The 14,229-nt window shown below is 59.1% G+C and overlaps 1 protein-coding gene across 5 annotated transcripts in view; it reads left to right on the top strand.

The window, feature by feature from the left end:
* Positions 1–14,229, top strand: part of DNMT3A (DNA methyltransferase 3 alpha) — a 272,889-nt gene that overhangs the window by 64,434 nt on the left and 194,226 nt on the right. The window lies entirely within an intron of this gene.

Below are 14,229 nucleotides of genomic sequence, written 5' to 3'. Positions count from 1 at the left end.
GAAGTGTCAAAGCGACCAAGCCCTCAGGTCCCTCTCAGCTGGCTGGCGTTATGGTCTGCCCTGGACGGGCATCACACCATGGCTGTGGTTTGACCGTGTTACTCTGTGGTTCTTGGCCCGTTGGGGTGTGGAGAGCCCCTGAATGTGTAGCAGAGCACAAGGTGATGAGCGCTTTAAGTGTCTCAGTCCATAGGTGAGCTCAGCCCGGCTCTGGCTCGCCTCTGGGGTTCCTGCGGCAGGGTGTAGGGCACTTTTCCCAGCCAGCATTATGTGACATCATCATGTCATGTGAGAGAATCTGAATCAAGTTAGAGATGTGGGGCTTGTTTCAAAATATCGGCGGGATAAGCCTTAGATGAGTAAGAGAGCCCAGCATCCCCCGTGGCTGGAGGGCTGGAGTGAGCATTCAGGAGTTTGCTGCTTATTAAATGTAACTTCTGTTTTATGTCTGTCATATCATTCTCTGTCTGCCTGCCTAGGCTGGGGGCGTGTCGTTTTGCTAGCATGGCCCTGTCTGTCTGCCCTGAATGCTACTCCGCTCAGATACCCCTCCTGGCTCTGCCCGTGACGTGCTGAACACAAGGGGATGCAGTCTGCCCCGAATAGGGCTTCACACGGTAGCGTCCATTCATGAGTCAGTGGCAGGCTACTCTGATGGTGTCTGTAGCATCTCTCTCCTTGTCCTGTGGCCCAGGCCAGGTTTTCTCTTCCTTTATGATCCCTGATAACTGGAGGTTTCAAAGTAGCAGCCGTGTTAGTCTGTATCCGCAAAAAGAAAAGGAGTACTTGTGGCACCTTAGAGACTAACCAATTTATTTGAGCATAAGCAACGATGCTGGTTCTGGCGGGATCCATCTGAGAGTGCCAATTCAGGACAAATTGCTTCAAGCAGGGCAGTTACAGCCCAAGGCTGGGGTTTCTGTGCACCCCAAGGCAAATCAAACCAGCCAGACAGAGAGGACTTCGGTCTCACCCCACTGACTAACCGCAAGTCACACAAGCAATTCCCTCAGACACTCCAGTTTCCCAGTATCCCCACCAGTGCCCCTCGTTATGGGGTCAGATGGTTATGAAAACCAATACCCCAGTAAAAGAACAAAGGTTCCCTCGATCCCAAAGGACCAAGCCCCAGACCCAGGTCAATATACAAGTCAGATCTTACCCACAAATCACACTGTTGCCAATCCGTTAGAATCTAAAATCTAAAGGTTTATTCATAAAAGGAAAAAGATAGAGACGAGAGCTAGAATTGGTTCAATGGAATCAATGACACACAGCAATGGCAAAGTTCTTGGCTCAGGCTTGCAGCAGTGATGGAATAAACGGCAGGTTCAAATCAAGTCTCTGGAGAACATCCCCAGCTGGGATGGGTCTGTCAGTCCTTTGTGTAGAGCTTCCGTTTGTAGCAAAGTCCCTCCAGAGATATGAAGCAGGACTGAAGACAAGATGGAGGAGCTGCAGCAGCTTTTTATAGTCTCTTGCTGTGTGGTCTCTGCTTTCTTTGTCCCAGAGACCAGCTGCCCATCCCATGGCCTGGAAACACCTCAGAGTTCTCTCCATAGGCAGGTCCCTGCAGACCTTGCTGAGTCCCCAGGCGTGTCTGCCTTCTCTCAATGGGTCAGTTGTGTCACTGATGGTCCTTAATGGGCCGTCCAGCAGGCTAGGCAGAGCTGACACCAACTTGTCTGGGGTGTCCCCCAGAAGCAGAGCATAAATTTTGAATACAGAGAGTATAGAGCCAATACGTATATCTTTAAATACAAAAATGATACATGCAAACAGATAGCATCATCCTAACCAGCCAACCATCACCTCATCTTAGACAGCTTATTTGACCCCCTTTATACAAGATTTGGTGCCACTACATCCGATGAAGTGAGCTGTAGCTCACGAAAGCTCATGCTCAAATAAATTGGTTAGTCTCTAAGGTGCCACCAGTCCTCCTTTTCTTTTTGCTCATAGCTGGAGGTAATTTCTCCGCTGGAGGAGACAAGGCCTCTATCTCTGTCTCCCCTTTAACATGTGGCTGCAGGCTGTCCTCCCTCAGGGCTGGACAGGGCTTTCCGTCAGTGGTCCCCCTTGGTTATGGCAGTGTTTGGTGGGAGTTGGTCTGAGCTTTGCACATGGCCTGGGGGAACGTATGTGTGAGCGTGACAGCCCGTGCAGGGATCTAGTTGGTTCTGGTGTGTGAGGTGGATATTGTATTGGGACAGGTGGAACAGCGCGGCCAGTTTGGGATTAACCGGGCAGTATGCTTGGGAGGTGAGAGCTGTTGAGACGGTCCCCTGGGGCAGCTGTTGGGTAGAGGAGGAAGCCCTTGCCCTGCTAATGAGCTGAGCTCAGTTCAGGCTCCTGCCCTGCAGTCTCAGAAGTGAGCAGTGGAGGGCAGCTCTGTCTCAGCCGCACTTCCTGCCAGGCTGTAAAAGGAGTTACTCTGAGTCTTGGTGTCTTCTGGGCTAGGGACGCCCCCCGGACAGGGAGGTCCTGCCGGGTGCCCCTTGCTCGCCTTGAGGCCTCTCTGGCTTCTACCCTGTGGGCCAGGCAGGCTCCAGACTAGCTTGGTCCTAACAAACTCCCCTTGGAGTGACTGTTCTTGTCAGACCCGCAGCAGCTGTGCCAGGGGAAGGGAAACACCAATGGACTGGGTGGCCCTTGGAGGAGAGAGGGGTGGGCTGGATTCCTGGTCTGGCCCAGGACTGAGATGTGTGTGTGACCGGGCTAGGAAATGCCTGTTTCCACAGTGACCCCCGACACAGTGGGGACGGATGCTCCTGGGCTAAGAGGACCTCATTCTGTCTATAGGGGCTGGGCCAGCCAGACAAAGGGTATGGGGAGGTTCTGGCTGCACATGGGTATCCAGCAACCAGGCATCTCCAGCACTCTGGCTCCTCCAGCAGTGGCTTCAACTTTTTTTTCATTTGTGGACCCATAAAACATTTCAAATGGAGGTGTGGACCTCTTTGGAAATCGTAGACGTAGTCTGCAGACCCCCAGGTTGAGAATCATTGCCCTACAGGAGGGAGGGAGGGTCGGTGCCCAGCCACAAGGAAGACATGTGCCTGGCATAATTTCACCTGATTCCTTACAGGACTGACCACTCTGCTTGCGTCTGAAAAGTACAGGCTGGGGAGAGGGAGGTTAGATTGGGAATGAGGGACATTGCCTAGCTCTGTGTGTGCCCAGCTCAGGCCTGGAAAAGCTGGGGTACTGCATGTTGGGATTGAGGGGCTTTGGCAGAGTTTGGGGAGCAGATCCCTTGGCTGGGGTAGCGGGAGGGCTGTGGTTTGGATTGAAGGACACATAGTTTGAGGAGGAGGCTGTGGGGCAGGATTGAAGGATTGGATTATGGGGGTGGAAAGGCTGGGGGTTGGGATTGAGGGACAATCGCAGTGGTTTTGGGGAGTCCAGGGCTGGAATAGCTGGGGTTTGGGATCGAGGGACACTGGCAGAGAGTTTGGGGAGCCCAGGGCTGGAATAGCCAACTCTGGTGGTCAGAATTGAGGGGCATTAATAGAGCTGTTTGGAGGGGTGTGGGTGGCATTGCAGGGCGTGCTCCAGGGCAGGAGCGAGGCTCATGGGCACTGCTGGGGGGCAGGGAGATGTTGGCCTAGCCGTTCCGTGCTGGCACTATGCCCACAGCTTTCAGCACCATTGATTTCCCACTAATGAAGGTCAGAGTGTTGCATGGGTTTGGTGATGGGAACAAGCATGTGCCTGCACCCCAGCAGGCTCAAACCCTGCCCCTCAGGAACATCTGGGAGGCGGCAGGATCGGGGATCAGCGTGGGGCTTGCGGAGCAGGTAGCTGGGACCATGGGTGACGGGTATCAAAGGCAGGGGAAGGCTAAGCCTCCCCAAACTGCCTGCGTGGCCCTGCCCACGCTCCGCCCCTCCTGCTTCCCACCATGCTCCGCTGCGGCTCTTCCTTCCCAGGTGGGCTCCTGGGACACGGGCAGGGGGCTGCTTTTGCTTCCACCTCAGGTGGGGCCCCCGGCACACCTCACTATTGGGAGGGTTCCAGTGCCCCTGCTGGGGCCAGGCTGCAGCCAGGGACTCTGGGTGGTTGGAGCCAGTGCTCACGCTGCCTGCCCACCTGGTGCTCTGGGGCTGGGGGATTCTGCCTGCCCTCCCACGGCGCTGGGGGCCACGCTCAGCTTCCTGCCCGCCCGCCGGCTGCTCTGGGGCTGGGGGGGCATTCTGCCTGCCCGCCCACTGCACTGGGGGTCACGCTCAGCTTCCTGCCCGCCCGCCGGCTGCTCTGGGGCTGGGGGGGCATTCTGCCTGCCCTCCCACTGCTCTTGGGGCCACGCTCAGCTTCCTGCCCGCCCGCCGGCTACTCCGGGGCTGGTGGGCATGCTGCCTGCCCTCCCACTGCGCTGGGGGCCACGCTCAGCTTCCTGCCCGCCCGCCGGCTACTGCGGGGCTGGTGGGCATGCTGCCTACCCTCCCACTGCGCTGGGGGCCACGCTCAGCTTCCTGCCCGCCCGCCGGCTACTCCGGGGCTGGTGGGCATGCTGCCTGCCCTCCCACTGCGCTGGGGGCCACGCTCAGCTTCCTGCCGGCCCGCCGGCTGCTCTGGGGCTGGGGGGGCATTCTGCCTGCCCTCCCACTGCGCTGGGGGCCACGCTCAGCTTCCTGCCCGCCCACCTGGTGCTCTGGGGCTGGGGGATTCTGCCTGCCCTCCCACTGCTCTGGGGGCCACACTCAGCTTCCTGCCCGCCCGCCGGCTACTCCGGGGCTGGTGGGCATGCTGCCTGCCCTCCCACTGCGCTGGGGGCCACGCTCAGCTTCCTGCCCGTCCGCCGGCTGCTCTGGGGCTGGGGGATTCTGCCTGCCCTCCCACTGCGCTGGGGGCCACGCTCAGCTTCCTGCCCGCCCGCCGGCTACTCCGGGGCTGGGGGGGCATTCTGCCTGCCCTCCCACTGCGCTGGGGGCCACGCTCAGCTTCCTGCCCGTCCGCCGGCTGCTCTGGGGCTGGGGCATTCTGCCTGCCCTCCCACTGCGCTGGGGGCCACGCTCAGCTTCCTGCCCGCCCGCCGGCTACTCCGGGGCTGGTGGGCATGCTGCCTGCCCGCCCACTGCGCTGGGGGCCACGCTCAGCTTCCTGCCCGCCCGCCGGCTACTCCGGGGCTGGTGGGCATGCTGCCTGCCCGCCCACTGCGCTGGGGGCCACGCTCAGCTTCCTGCCCGCCCGCCGGCTGCTCTGGGGCTGGGGCATTCTGCCTGCCCTCCCACTGCGCTGGGGGCCACGCTCAGCTTCCTGCCCGTCCACCGGCTGCTCCGGGGCTGGGGGGGCATGCTGCCTGCCCTCCCACTGCGCTGGGGGCCACGCTCAGCTTCCTGCCCGTCCGCCGGCTGCTCCGGGGCTGGGGGGGCATTCTGCCTGCCCGCCCACTGCGCTGGGGGCCACGCTCAGCTTCCTGCCCGCCTGCCGGCTGCTCTGGGGCTGGGGGGGCATTCTGCCTGCCCTCCCACTGCGCTGGGGGCCACGCTCAGCTTCCTGCCCGCCCACCTGGTGCTCTGGGGCTGGGGGGGCATTCTGCCTGCCCTCCCACTGCGCTGGGGGCCACGCTCAGCTTCCTGCCCGCCCGCCGGCTGCTCTGGGGCTGGGGGGGCATTCTGCCTGCCCTCCCACTGCGCTGGGGGCCACGCTCAGCTTCCTGCCCGCCCGCCGGCTGCTCTGGGGCTGGGGGGGCATTCTGCCTGCCCTCCCACTGCGCTGGGGGCCACGCTCAGCTTCCTGCCCGTCCACCGGCTGCTCTGGGGCTGGGGGGGCATTCTGCCTGCCCTCCCACTGCGCTGGGGGCCACGCTCAGCTTCCTGCCCGTCCACCGGCTGCTCTGGGGCTGGGGGGGCATTCTGCCTGCCCTCCCACTGCACTGGGGGTCACGCTCAGCTTCCTGCGCACCCGCCGGCTACTCCGGGGCTGGGGGGGGCATTCTGCCTGCCCGCCCACTGCGCTGGGGGCCACGCTCAGCTTCCTGCCCGTCCGCCGGCTGCTCTGGGGCTGGGGGGGGCATTCTGCCTGCCCTCCCACTGCGCTGGGGGCCACGCTCAGCTTCCTGCCCGTCCACTGGCTGCTCTGGGGCTGGGGGGGCATTCTGCCTGCCCGCCCACTGCGCTGGGGGCCACGCTCAGCTTCCTGCCCGTCCGCCGGCTGCTCTGGGGCTGGTGGGCATTCTGCCTGCCCGCCCACTGCGCTGGGGGCCACGCTCAGCTTCCTGCCCGCCCGCCGGCTGCTCCGGGGCTGGGGGGGAGACTGGGCGCTCAGGCAGGCCCGGGGCTGGTGGGGGGAGCCCGGGCAGAAGGGGCGGGCTGGCCGGGGGCTAACCTCCCCAAGCCTGCAGTTCACCTGCCGCCCATGGCTGGGTCTCCCACATCTCTGCTGGCAGCAGAACTGGCATCACCCTGGCTGGAGAGGGCTGCGCTGGCGGCTGAGCCGAGTGCCTCCCAGCCGCACGCGGCACCTGGAGCTTGTCCGTGTGGCCCACGGGGACTACAGTTCCCATCATGCAGTGCAGCCCAGCCTGTGTAAGCCAGGTGATGGCACGGTGCATGCTGGGGAGCTGTGCTGGGCCCTGCTGCAGGCTCTGGGCCTGGTGTGGCAGCTCGTAGGGTGGGAGGGGCTCCTGTCTAGGAGGACTTCTCCGGTGGGGGGCCCCCCCCGTGTTTGTACCTTGGGAAGGGGGTGTCAGCTCCCCCTCCGAGACTTTGATTCCTTTACTGAGTCCTGGCTGCTTTTCCTCCACCTGGGGTGGGCTACCCACTGCTCCTCCAGGACCACTGATCCGGGCAGTGCATCTTCCCAAGGGGTCAGAGCAGAGAGCCCCACAGGGTGCTCCTCAGCTCCATCGGCTCCGTGTGCGCTGCCTGACCCACCCCTCCATGCTCTGGGCACTGCTTGTCTGTGGTGGGAGCAGGGGGCTGGGAGCCAGGATTCCTGGGCTCTAGTCCTGGCTCATGGCGAGGGGAAGGGTCTAGCACTGGGGGTGGGGGCCAGGTGTCCTGAGTTGCATTCTCAGCTCTCTCCCTGATTGGGTTGTAAGTGGGGTGATGCTGTCTACCCCCCATCCCAGGAGTGGGTAGGAGGCTAAATTAATGTCTGTGTTGGGTTCCTTAGGTGAGAACAATGCAAAGGCCTGCCAGGCTGGATCAGACCATTGTCATTGTGGTGTTCCCCCCACCCCCGGTTCAGTGGCCAGCACCAGGTACTTCAGAGGGAGCTGCAAGACACCCCATGGTGGAAGCCCCGTATGCTCTGTGCCACTCTGGATCTGAATCATGTTGCAAGGTCTCTGATCCTGCGATGCTGCAGCGGCATGGGATACATGGCAGCTATTGAGTTCAGTCTCATGACTGACTCGCGCAGTCCACGTGGCAGCCCCTGAGGACTAGTTCTGAGATTAAATTCATTTATCTGATGTGGCCCCCATGCTTTCTGTGCTCAGCGTGCCACAGATGCTGTGCTTGGAGAGCTGGGACTTCTGGCACCTGGAGGGCAGTTTGGGATTGTAGGATCTTCACAGTAGCTGGATGGTTGTGCTGAAGCAACCAACAGCAAAGTCATTACAGCGCTGACATTTATGCAGCCATCTTTAGGTTCCAGAGTTAACGGCCCATTATGATGAATGATGTCGTTCATGCCTCCCAGAGCTATTGTTTCAAGCTGTCAGCAGTGTAGGAATGTCTGCCGTACTGACTCTAGTGCCGTTCTGTCCCTACAGTGCAGGCCCTGGGCAGCAGCATCCCTGCAGGATAGCCCTGCTGTGGGCATGATACCAGGGAATTAGCGTTCCAGCTGGAAGCTCGTCTGTCCTGCTGGAGGGTTAATGTTCTAGCAGGTTGCTTTGTGTCCTGCCTTCACAGTGGTCTGACAGCAAGGCCTCTCTGCTCCCTGCGATGCCGACGCGCAGCTCCTCCGCACCAGCGCTCGTTTGTGACGGGGTCTGGAATGGTGTGTGCCACATCCTGGCACTGTCTGCGGGCTCCATGCGGCCTGCTGGAGACCCCAGAGGTACCGTCCCTCCACGCTCTGTCCAGCTGTAACCTGATCCCTGCCTCTGGTGCCAAGGGAGAGAGGCAGAATTGGCGCCCAGCCAGTGCATGCTGGAGGCTGGTGTTACAGGCTGGAGCAGCACTGCTTACGTGGAATGACGGCTGTTTCCTGAAACTGGATGGGGCCTGGGAAGAGCTGGCTGTGCCCATCAGAAGGTCTGCAGCACGGCTGGGAAGGGGCTGCCAAAGGGAAGAGCTGGAGTGAGGCCAGGGTTCTGTCTCTGTACTGTAAAGGCACAAAGCAGAACAACTACATCTGCTTGGCTTGGCTGGATCCCCATGTCGTGGTGGTGGGGGGGCACTTAAAGGCACAGCCTGCTGAATTCTGAACACAGGAGCAGGAGCGTGGGATTGGCATGCCAGCAGGATGGGAACTGTACCCGGGCTTTCCGGGGCACAGCTCCCTACGAAGCCAGTCAGGACTCTGGGGAAGTCTCCTTTCTGTGAGCAGCCTGTCTGCAGGACAAGAAGCTCACACAACTTCCACCTTCCTGGGTCTGACCTCAGAGCATTCAGCATCCTCTGCCCCTCCGTGCGCTTCCCACAGCGAGTTCACCCAGGCGGGGTCCTGGGGAAGCCAGAGGGTCCTGCCCCCCAACTCCGCGGTCAGATGTGACTCTCAGCCAGCCAGTAAAACAGAGGTTTATTAGACGACAGGAACATGGTCTAACACAGAGCTTGTAGGTGCAGAGAACAGGACCCCTCAGCTGGGTCCATTTTGGGGGCCAGTGAGCCAGATAACCAGGTCTGCACTTCACTCCATGTCCCCAGCCAGCCCCACCCTCAACTCTCCCCCTCCCCCCCTCCTCTGGGCTTTGTCCTTTTCCCCAGGCCAGGAGGTCACCTCATTCCTTTGTTCTCCAACACTTTAGCTCTCACCTTGCAGGGGGGAAGGGCCCAGGCCATCAGCTGCCAGGAAACAGGGTGTTGGCCATTCTCTGTGTCCAGACCCCTGCACGAAACCTGCCCTCTAGGGCTCTGCAACGATCATACAGCCTTATCCCACCCCCTAGAGACTTAAGAACTGCATAGGGAAAACTGAGGCACCCCCACACTATTCAGAGGAAACATTAAGAACAGTCCTGCTTCGTCACATCTCTCCCCCCTTCGAGACCGAACTGAGCGGGGTCACTTTAGCCGGTGACCTGGGGAAGTTTGAAGCCACCAATGTTCCCATGAATGACCCAGCATCTCTCCTCTTCCGCGGTGGGAGTTACACCAGGCCCTTCCAGTTTTACGCCCTTCCAGTTTCACGCCCTCCCTTAGGTCAGGGGTGGGCGATAGCACTCGCATGCTGCATGTGGGAAGGTTTATGCGGCCCGTGCCCTTTTGCCACCCCAAAACCCCCGGGGGTCAAACTGGGATCGGGTCTTCTCCCAGCGCTCCAGTCTGGAGGGCTGCAATTCGGGCTCTCTTGGTTAAGAGCCCCCATCTTGACCTGGGCCACATACTGTTCACTTACAGAACCAGCATGGAGACATCCCTTTCTGAACAACCTTGTCTCCCCAACAGGCTGGCCAAACCTTCCTTAGAGGTTTTTAAGGTCAGGCTTGACAAAGCCCTGGCTGGGATGATTTAACTGGGAATTGGTCCTGCTTCGAGCAGGGGTTTGGACTAGATGACCTTCAGGGGTCCCTTCCAACCCTGATATTCTATGATTCTATGATTCTATGAACACAGCCACTTGGTTATAGGACTGTTTAACTTTCTTAAAAGCTTTCACTCCATCTGAGACCTTCTCAAAGCTCTCCACACTGGATCTTTCGACAGGAAAGTCAGTAGATCCATTCACACCAGAAAATTTGTGGCTGTTAGGAACTGAAACTTCCTTGATTAAAAAGAAAGGGAGTACTAGTGGCACCTTAGAGACTAACCAATTTAGCTGTAGCTCACGAAAGCTTATGCTCAAATAAATTGGTTAGTCTCTAAGGTGCCACTAGTACTCCTTTTCTTTTTGTGAATACAGACTAACACTGCTGCTACTCTGAAACCTTTCTTGATTAAATCACTTTCACACCCTTCAGTTGCAGTGAGCTGCCTGCAAAGACTACCATGAGGATTCCTTTCCCTAGGGGCTTTTCTATGTAACAATTCACCCTTCACAGAAATTCTGCCCTTACCCGCTTCACCTAGGGCTTGCTCTAGGGGACACTTTCCTGAGCAACAACAGACTCTTTCTGGGTCTCCCTTACATCCAGAATCACCTCTGGCCCATCAGGCGGATTCCTACACAATCCCCTTTCAGGCAAACTCACAGACTCCCTAGATAAAAGGTCAGAAGCATTCTCCTTCCCTTCGCCACACACAAGTTCAGGAATCTTTTCCTTCTTGCTACAGGTTTCCACACCCTCAGTAGGTAACACAATCAAATCACCTTTCTGCTCTCCTTGTGCCCTGGCTAGGATCTCACCCTGATTAGACAGAGTTGCTGCACCCTTTCTCCACAACACACTAGCAACAGGCAAAATACAAGCACAGAATTGTCTGGGCTCTGGGATTTTATATAGACACGAACGGGATGTGACCTAGTTACAGGGCCATTCTCCCGAGCAGACACAAACTTAGGGCCCTTCCCTTCCTGGGCTTTAGCTGAATCCAGAACCAGCTCTGAGACAACTGCATGACCCTCAACCACCACAGGCTGAAAGGCCCCTTCTGTCAGCTCCACAGACAAAGAAGAGCAGGACACACTTTCTCCTTTCCCAGACACACAGCTTGGGATCTCTTTCCCCTTGTCCCAGCACACAGGGCTGGTCACAGACAACTGCTTGGAGATCAGGGTAGCTCCCTCCACAGGCAAGTCAATACCCCTGACAGACACAGGTACATTTCCTTCACTGTCCCAATTCTCCACCCAGCTAACAGGTAAGGTCCAGGGACACTCCTCTTCCACTCTCCTCGCCTTCCCACCCTGCTGACTAGACACAGCCATCAGCTCACAAGGCTGCCTCGGCTCATCCAGACTTTCCTTACCAAGCACCTTGCCACTCCCCACAGATCCACTGCCCTGCCTGTGTCTCCCCCCACTCAGCTGGGGTCTCAGCTCCCACTGTGCTCAGCGCTGCCCTTGCTGTCCCAGTGGAGCAGGCAGCGAGCTCGCTGCTTTCCTCACTGCATCAGAGACAGCGTGAGCCCCCTTTCTGGTGTGCAAGGGGGCGGGGAGCATCTCTCAGTCCCACCCAGCCCTAGGGGTCTGGTTACAGGGAGGCAGGTAGCCTAAGCCTAGCAGCTCCTGCCTGCTGCCAGCCAGGTCATCTGCATTTTCACTGACCATTTCGCTCTCTGCCGATTGGTTCCCTGGATTCAAATTCAAACCTTTGGCAGTTACAGGAGCAGGGCCTGGATCCTGTCCCAAAGAGAGACAGTCACTCCCCAACAGGATCTCGCAGCTGATATCCTGGAGAACCCCAACGACCAGCCAGCCCCACCCTTCCTGAGTCTGCACAGGGATCTGGGCCATAGGCAGGGTGAGGGGCTTCATCCCTGGGACCCTCACCCAGCTCACCCATCCCCTCAGCATCTGGGGAGGCTGCACCGCCCAGGGCCTGACAACCGTTCTCTCTGTCCCAGGATCTCGCCACCCCAGGAATGTCTCCCCATTGACCATCACCTTCCGCTCCCACTGGGGGTCCAAGGGGCCTGGCCCTAGGGAGCTCCACATAGACATATAGGTTGGGGTGAGGAGTGGGAGCCTGTCCAACTCCCCACCCATCTGGTTGACGGAGTCTATGGCTTTGGGACCCAGCAAGGGAGCTAGACACCGGGGCTTTTTCGCAGGGTCCCCCTCGTTCAAATCTCCAGCCTGCTCAAAGCAGTGAGGTGGGCATCCACATTCACCCCCCCCCCGCCCCAGGGGCAGCAATTTAGTCTCGAGGTTCCCTGCGGAACTGGCCCCCTGGGGTCTATCCCCACTCACCCCTGGGGGGTCCCCTAGGCCTCTCCGCTCCCCCACTGCCAGTTCATGCTGCTGGTGCTTCTGCCGCTCTTTCTTGGACTCTCCCTGTCTCTCACAGTCCTCTTGCTCTGTCGGACTCAGCTCCAATCCCGTCTGTCTCCGATCCCCTGATGGGGCACCCCATCGTGAAGAGCCCCGTCTGGTAGGGGACAGGAGTCTTGGCGATGCCTGGCTACCACTCCAGCTGCTCCCAGATCCTGCTATAGCCCCATTTGGGTCAGGAATCTGTTCCTTAGAGCGGTTAGCCTCCTCCAGCTGCACAATTAACTGTGCTTTGGTGAACTTTCCAATGCGCAACCCCCTCTTTCTGCACAGGATTACAATGTCCTTCTTAAGGAGATGGTGACAGGACATCACTCCGCTCTTCCCAAGTTGCTGTGGACTCACAGGCCTGTGTGCTCTCAGCTCCCCACGGTTTCCAGGGAGAACCCCTCATGTGCCAGCCCTTCTCGAGGTCACCCCCTCTTTGCCAGGGTCGAGCCACAGACTCCTCCGCCCCTGGGACCGCCCACTGCAATCCCCAGGGGAACCCTGTTACTGCCAAAGTCCTTCTCTCTCCCAGGGCCAAGCCGCAGGCTCCTCCACCCCTGAGACTGCTCACCACAGTCCCCAGGGGGACCCCATTACTGCACAGTCCTTCTCGCTGGTCACACACTCCCAGGGGTTAACCGCCCCCCGAAACCACTCCTCTGAGCGTTCAGCACGCCTGGTCCTTGTCAATCCCCCTTCGTTTTACTGCTCCCCCGTCACTTACTGCAGGAAGCGCCATCCACGGGGTGCAGTACATCCCAGGGCTGCCACCAGTTGTCACGGAGTCCCTGGGCGATGCTCTGGAACTGCTCCCTACGAAGCCAGGCAGGACTCCGGGGAGGTCTCCTTTCTGTGAGCAGCCTGTCTGCAGGACACACAGCTCACACAGCTTCCACCTTCCTGGGTCTGACCTCGGAGCATTCAGCCTCCTCTGCCCCTCCGTGCGCTTCCCACAGTGAGTCCGCCCAAGCGGGCTCCTGGGGAAGCCAGAGGGTCCTGCACCCCAACTCCGCAGTCAGACGGGACTCTCAGCCAGCCAGTAAAACAGAGGTTTATTAGACGACAGGAACATGGTCTAACACAGAGCTTGTAGGTACAGCAAACAGGACCCCTCAGCTGGGTCCATTTTGGGGGCCAGTGAGCCAGATAACCAGGTCTGTACTTCACTCCATGTCCCCAGCCAGCCCCAAACTGAAACTCTCTCCAGCCCCTCCTCCTCTGGGCTTTGTCCCTTTCCCGGGCAAGGAGGGCAACTGATTCCTTTGTTCTCCAATACCTTTAGCTCTCACCTTGCAGTGGGGAAGGTCCAGGCTATCAGTTGTCAGGAAACAGGGTGTTGGCCATTCTCTGTGTCCTGATCCCTGCACACACCTGCCCTCTAGGGCTCTGCATCGATCATACAGCCTTATCCCACCCCGTAGAGACTTTAGAACTGCATAGGGGAAACTGAGGCACCCCCACACTATTCAGAGGAAACATTAAGAACAGTCCCGCTTAGTCACAACCCGGGCTTTCTGGGGCACAGCGTAAATCACTCTGGGGGTGGCTGCCCGCTGGGACAGGATGAACAGAGAGGTCAGTGAAGGACGGAGGGGGGGGAATGTCAGGTCCTAGGAGCGATCAGCCGAGGAGAAGGGGAATTGAATGCATCCGTGGGATCCCCTGTAGCACGTTGCTTGGGAGCTCGTGGCTCCCTGTGTGATCCTGAGAGAGTGGCCACATTCCTGCATCCACCAAGTCCCAGAGGCTGAACGGTGCCTTGTCTGGCGAGGAGGTGGCCAGCCCCGCTTGGCTCTGCGGCATTGTTCCTCCAGCAGTGCTGTCCGTCAGCCAGAATGGGCTGAGCCCTGGGCAGCCACATTTCCCAGGAGCCCTTGCAGCAGCCTGCGGACTAATTCAAACCACATGGGTTGGTTTCCCGTTTCCTCCGTGGGAAGTGCAGGGAATCTTTGTTATTGTTTATAATGGAGACTTCAGGATGCAGCTTGGAACCTGGTGTGAGCAGAGCTGCACGAGGAAGCTGGGGGAGGAGACTGCAGTGGGACCAGCTGCTGAGATCCCATTTCTGGGGGTGCTGCTTTTAGGCTCGAGAAGGCTGTCAGCGAGCTGGGGCTGTGCGGAGAAGCTCTGTCCTGTGCAGAGTGCTTGCAAGAGGATTAGCTGCCCCTGTGCATAACGCTGAAGGGACAG

The sequence above is a fragment of the Eretmochelys imbricata genome, chromosome 3 (assembly GCF_965152235.1).
Source record: "Eretmochelys imbricata isolate rEreImb1 chromosome 3, rEreImb1.hap1, whole genome shotgun sequence".
Lineage (NCBI taxonomy): Eukaryota > Metazoa > Chordata > Testudines > Cheloniidae > Eretmochelys > Eretmochelys imbricata.
The sequence above is the reverse complement of the archived record's forward strand: the minus strand, read 5'-3'. Positions and strand labels throughout refer to the sequence as shown.